Below are 6845 nucleotides of genomic sequence, written 5' to 3'. Positions count from 1 at the left end.
CTCTCTCTCGTTGTTTTCCCACTTTTCTTATCTTTTATTTAATTAACTTTACACCTTTGTTATCTCTTTAATAATAGTTATTTTATACTTTTAAGACTCTCTCTCTCTCTCTCTCTCTCTCTCTCTCTCTCTCTCTCTCTCTCTCTCTCTCTCTCTCTCTCGTGTTCTGTGTTCTGTCTCTCGTTTCTCTTTTCATCTTGTCTTATTGTCTACCTGTGTGTGTGTGTGTGTGTGTGTGTGTGTGTGTGTGTGTGTGTGTGTGTGTGTGTGTGTGTGTGTGTGTGTGTGTGTGTGTGTGTGTATATATATATATATATATATATATATATATATATATATATATATATATATATATATATATATATATATATATATATATATATATATATATCCCCTTAACTCATTCCCTTTCTTCTTTATTCTCTCCCTCTCCTTCCCCATGCCTCTATACCTTTACCCTAAAATTTTCCAATGAGTGGCTCCAGCGTCCAGCGGGGCGAGGCATCGACTCTTTCAGATTTGTAAAGTTGGCCGGTGCCTCCCTTCACTCTCCTTCCTGCGGCTTGATAAAATGGATGGCAAGTAGGGGAGTGGACATATCATTTGTCACCCTGATGTGCCATTACTCAAGTAGTGAGACCAGGGGAAGGCCGAAGGGGGGACTGTGCTAGGGGAAACTGTAGAGTATTGGTATGCTAGGGGAGCGTAGAAGGGGGAGTGTAGAAGGGGAGTTAGTGGGTTCTAAGGATGTGTAGGGAAGGTAAATAGAGGTGTGGGGCTTTGGGAGTGATGGGTGAGGCCATGTGGTTGTGTGGGATAGAGGGTAGGGAGGAAGAAAGGAAGAGGAGGTAAGAGAAAAGAGGGAATAAAATGAATAATAGAGAAGAGAAAAAGAGAAATATATGAAAACAAAGTAAAATCGAAGAAAACCGAAATAAAGTAAGTAGAAAGCTTATATAAAAACGGAAACCGACAGAACAAGAAAAAAAGAAAACAAAAGATGATATATTCAACAAATACGCACTCGGAAAAATAGGTAATCCGACAAACAGACTGACAGACTAGAGAGAAAAAAAAATAAAATGTATACTTGAAATGTAAAAGAAAAGGAGATCAGTTGAAAAATTAGATGCTAACGTGAAAAAAATAAAATAAAAAGCGAATGATAGATATGTCACACACTCTCTCTCTCTCTCTCTCTCTCTCTCTCTCTCTCTCTCTCTCTCTCTCTCTCTCTCTCTCTCTCTCTCTCTCTCATCCCCCCAACACCACCACATGTGATTACCGGAGTAAGATCAGTCACCTTGCATCAAATTAGTTTAGGACCCACCTGGTTTCACCTTTCCCCCTTCCCTCTCATTCCATCCACCTCCCACCCACACCAACTCTGCCCTTAACTCTCACCACCGCGCCTCCATTGATGACGCGCCATTACTGGGCCGAAAAGTTGCTTCCTGACTAATGCCTGTCCGTCACTCTGGCCATTCTTCAGAGATAAAAGCTGGTAGTATTGACAGGCCGGTCAGAAAGAGAGAGAGAGAGAGAGAGAGAGAGAGAGAGAGAGAGAGAGAGAGAGGGAGAGGGAGAGCGAGAGGGAGGGATAGGGGAAGAACACAAAGAATAGTAGGTACTCGTTTATATGAAGAAGGAATGAAGGTAATTAAGTGAAGGAAGAAAGAGACAGTAAAGAATAATAGGTAGGAATTAAGGAATGGTAAAACAAAATAACTAATAGATACAGACATGAAAAGAAATGAAGCTACTTAACTTAAGGAATAAGGAAGAACAAAAGAGGGAAGGAAGAAAGGAAAGTAAGACTGTAGAAAGAAATAGAGAAGGGTGATAGGAATGAAAAAGGGAGAAAAAAGAAAGGAAGAGGAGGAGGGAAGAGAGGAAAGAAGAAGAAGGAAGGAAGGAAGGAAGGAAGGAAGGAAGGAAGGAAGGAAGGAAGGAAGGAAGGCAGGAAGGAAGGAAATAGGAGTAGGGAATGTGCCAAAACTGTCAGTCCAGAGAGAGAGAGAGAGAGAGAGAGAGAGAGAGAGAGAGAGAGAGAGAGAGAGAGAGAGAGAGAGAGAGAGAGAATATGAATTTTCAGATGCATTATTAGAGTGATCAGGGTCTTAACTGTCATCAGCCGCACGGAAGCAGAAAACGATAATGTGTCCCGTGTCTGTCTGTGTGTGTCTGTGTGTGTGTATGTTGAAATTAATAGATAGACTGGCTGGGTTCGTGAAGATAATTAATTGCGTTGTCATTGTCATTTTCCCTTCTCGCTTATCATTTATCAGCACGGCATTTGCATCTTTGCTTTGCTCTTGCTTTTTTATCCTCATCTTGATCCTCTTTCCTCTTCACTGCTGTATTCCAAGTCTCTTACTGCTAAATGTCAGTAGGTTTGTTTCGCTTTGTTCTTCCTCTTTGTTCCTTTGTAGTTACTTTTCTTTCTCGTATGTCTCGCCCTGTTCTTCCTTTCCGTTCGTTTATATTCCTTTTTTCGTCCTTCTTGTTTGTCATGCTTTCCATCTTAGTCAATTCTCCTTGTGTTATATCCTCATTGTCTTTCTCATCTTCCTCATTTTTTTGTCGGTCGTCTTCATCATCTTCCACAATCCTAGTTATCCTCCTGTTTCCCATCCTCCTCCTCCTCCTCCTCCTCCTCCTCCTCGACACTGTTTATCACTCAGTGCGTCTATTCTGTCTCGTTTAGGTGTGTAACTACATGTGTGTCAATAGCCTCGTCTCTATATGTGCAGAACTATTCGTAGAAGCCTCTTAGTGTGTCTACCTCGACCGTGTACCGCCCATGTCAGCCCATGTACCGCCGTGTCCACCCATTCATCGTCTACTGTCCACCAGAATATTGCCCCGCGTTGGCCCGAGTAACGCACTGTGTCGCTCGGAATACTGTACCTTGTGCCGGGCCAAATAACGCCTTGTGCAGGACCGAATACCGCCGCGTCTCCACTTTGCGTATACCGCTTTGTGTTGTCGGTCCGTTTGCTTCCTAGTGTGTCATACTCTGGCGCGACAGTGATGCACACCCATTGATCCCTTCGTGCACTGCTGCGTCAATAGTCCTCTGTTTGCTCCGTGGACCTGGAACGGCAGTATAGACAGAGAGAGAGAGAGAGAGAGAGAGAGAGAGAGAGAGAGAGAGAGAGAGGACAGGTGCTGGGAAGTATGAGGGAGGTCTCTTAGGTAACCCTGAACGTCCTCTTGTCATGCTTCAGTTACAAGAGGAAGGCGAGGAACATACACACACTCACACTCACTCACTCACACATTCACCTTGCTTTTGCTCGTGTGTTATGAGTATTAGTTTGAAAATATGATGACCCCTGGAGTGCGCATGTCATGGAGTGAGTATGTGTGTGTAGGTGCGTGCGTATGTGTTTTATTATTCATACGACAAGCGTTTAGACCAAGTGTTTTATGAGTGTTGTGAAGCTTTGACGTAATGTTTGCTTATAGCGGCCGTTTCTCTTTCATGTTCCCCGTCACTCGCTGTACAGTTCTTGGGAGGGGAAAGAGAGGAAGAGAAGAGAAAAGTGTATAAGTGTGAGATTTAGTTAGCGTTGGGAATTGAGAATGTGGTATTTTGTAAAAGTTGGAAGTGTATTGAAGGTAAAGTTGGTAGGATTACAGATGTGAGGTGAAATATTTAACGTTGGAAAGTGAGAATGTCGTGAGATTTGGTTAGTGTTGGTAATTGAGAATGTAGCATTTTGTAAGAGTTTGAAATGTATTGAAGGTAAAGTAGGTAGACTAATTGGTGTGAAATTAAGTATTTAGCTTTGGAAAGTGAGAATGTTCCGCTGTATAGGAGCAGGAAGTCTATTGCAGGTAAAGTAGTAAAGCGGAAGTACTGCACAGGTAATGTTTCAAAAAGCATTGCGAAAAATGTGCAGGATACGAAAAAAATAGTGTAGTCCAAAATTCTTTCGGTCTGTTTTCCACTCCGGCATTACCGATGGCTAAAAACAAATAAAAATAATAGATGTACACTTTAGAGGGAACATTACGTATTATTATTTTCATTCACACGCCAGTAAGCAAATGAAACACACATACATACTGCAGATCGTGAAAAATTATGTTATTACCCGTTATAATTACAGAGTACCTAAACAGGCGGCTCTCTTGAAATTAACATAGTCAATTAAACCTTACAGCGGCAAAAAAAAAGTATAAAATGTCCTCCCGAATTTTATGTACAGGCGTTGGCAGACTTCCCGTTGACAACACTGAGTTTCTTTCTGGCGAGTCGGGCGAGAGTTAAACGACGTTGAAAAAAAAAAAAAAGATTCACCCATAATTGTCCTGAACTATTTTCCTGCAATTTTCACTTGTTTCTCTCTGCAGTGTGAATGAATACGTAAGTAAATAAACAGGTAGATGCACATGCACTGGACTGATATTAAGTGAAGATTAGCATTATTATTAACTCTATACCCACCCGTCTGTCTATATAATTGCCGGCTAATTTGTTTGGAGAGAGGGGAGGGCTGGAAAAAAGCATGAATGTTGTCGTGTTTGTTTGTGTATTGAAAAATCCGTGTAGATATTGAGGGTGAAGGGACTGAAGAGTGACGGCGGAGTAGCGTGAGGGGGAGGAATGTTGTGAGTTTGTGTGTGGGAGAGCACAGGAGTAAAGGTGTGAAGGAGGGAGGGCGGCGCGTGCTGGAAGGTAAGGAACGGAGGGTGTGGGCGGTGCAAGCATGGCGTGGCTGGCGGGGCTGCGTGAGGCAAGAACGATAAAGTCATTAATGAAAGAGTAAGGAACAAGTATGAGGCCGCCCTCGCAGGTGGTCGCTTCCTTCCCCGGCGCCAGCACCCTCCGGCACCTTCCGGCACCCTCCAGCAAGCTACCACCGCTTTTATATATGCAGGGATGAAAAGCTTCACTCCTATATTACATGAAAAGTACAATTCCGCGATACTGAGTCCGAGGAGCTGTTGAAGAATCGCAGTTGTGTGACACGGATGGGTGTGGCGAAGCGAGGGGAGGGTGATGTGTGTGTGTGTGTGTGTGTGTGTGTGTGTGTGTGTGTGTGTGTGTGTGTGCGCGCGGCGGACGGTGGCGTATGGCGCGGCGTCAAGAAATACATGCATAAACACTCTCGGTACGGGGAGAGGTGATGCACGCTGCTTGGCAGGGCGGCTGTGGTGGCACGCTACTCGCTGCTGACCTCGGGTGTCTGTAGAGTAAATATATATACTTCTAAATATGCTTTCTGAACACAAAACCCTGCCTGAAGGTAATGAATGCCTAGGTAACACAATCTTCCTCCTCCCAGCACAAAGCCATGGCCTCTCTACCCAGGGCTCCTCTCGCCTAACACAGCGATGAAGGCCTTGCTAAACCGCGACGGCGAGATTATATGCTGGTGTCTCACGCGCGGGAGATCTGTGGTCATTAGGTTCTTTTTTTCTTCACCTAAAGACTAAAAAATAAAAAAAAAGAGGAATGTCATGTGCGATTCTCAGAAATGCCTTTAGAAAAGACAACGAAATGTTGGTGAGGCGGCGTTGGGGGGAGATGCACCAGGCACATCTAAGACTTGCCGCTAAATGAGTGTGTCCGAAGGGTCATTGCTAAACCTCCTCTCGCATAAATGTTGTTTGTTTGTTTGCATCATCTTCATGTTTACCGCTGCTGAGGTGTTCATGCCGCGGGAAGGTTGTCTTTTCCATATAAACATTACATACGTAATCTTGGCGTGTTGTAAGGGTGAGGAAGGTGTTGTCGGTGCAGACACGGTGGCGACGACCAGGGGCGGGAAGTCCGGGCCCCACCACCGTCCGCCGCGCGGCGCTAACTACAGGCCACGGTGAGCCCCCATTGCCTGCACACATGCACCGCCAGCCACCAACGCAACCAATCGTTACCTGACCCAAAACCACTAGAGCCGCCGCATTTCTTGGACTTGTTTTTAATATTGTGGGATTTATATTCCTTCTGTGACTCAGCTCAATTGGCAGTTTGAAGTTGATATATGATGAGTTAGAATTTTAATTAGAGAGTATGTGGTGCCGCCGTGGACTGGGGGCGCGAGGACCGCGGCCACAAGGGGGCAGGGGGCGGGGTGTAAGATGTTCGTGGGTGACCTTCCTGGTCACACGTTAGGGGCGGCGCCTTGGAGTCATGACGGCTCCTGATGGTGCTGGGGAGACGAAGCGAGATAGTCAAGTATTCAAACACCCGTTCATCTTCCTCCGGAGGCGCCGCGCCCCCAAGGGCCACACGAGTTCGATTCTGGAGAAGCGCGAGGGAATACTCACACACGCTCATCACCCATTCCCTGTGTCGGGCTGTACTTTGTCCGCCTGTTCCCTGTGTTCTCTTTGTTAAATACTAATGCATGTTCCTTTAGATTTATTTGAAGTTTTATGTACACTCCATAACGGCCACAGTGCTTGGAACACGACGCAGTAGCAACGCACGTCAAAGCAGGGCTAAGTAAAGCTGTAAGACAAAGTAAAGTGAGGCTAGCTGTCGCTTTATTCTCGACTCCCACCACCTACCGCCAGACAAACACACTCGTCATGAGGAATGTGTAACAAATTCCAGGGCCGATATATAATCTCAGCAGAAAGCGTCGCAGATCATCGCGCGCCGCACACTAGAGATTTTGAAAATGACCACCCTCCACGCCTCCTACGCAGCCTTCCTCTTTCTTCTCTATATTTAATTTTCCTCTTCCCTAACTCCTCCCTCTATATCTCCATACCTCCATAGTATCTCCCCCTATTTCTCTCCTTTTCTAAAAAAAAAGAGAAAAAATAATGTTATGGAAGAACCTTAAAATGTTTGTAAATCACGAGAAAAAATACTGTTCAGCACG

The sequence above is a fragment of the Portunus trituberculatus genome, chromosome 49 (genome assembly GCF_017591435.1).
Source record: "Portunus trituberculatus isolate SZX2019 chromosome 49, ASM1759143v1, whole genome shotgun sequence".
NCBI classification, from domain to species: domain Eukaryota; kingdom Metazoa; phylum Arthropoda; class Malacostraca; order Decapoda; family Portunidae; genus Portunus; species Portunus trituberculatus.
The sequence above is the reverse complement of the archived record's forward strand: the minus strand, read 5'-3'. Positions refer to the sequence as shown.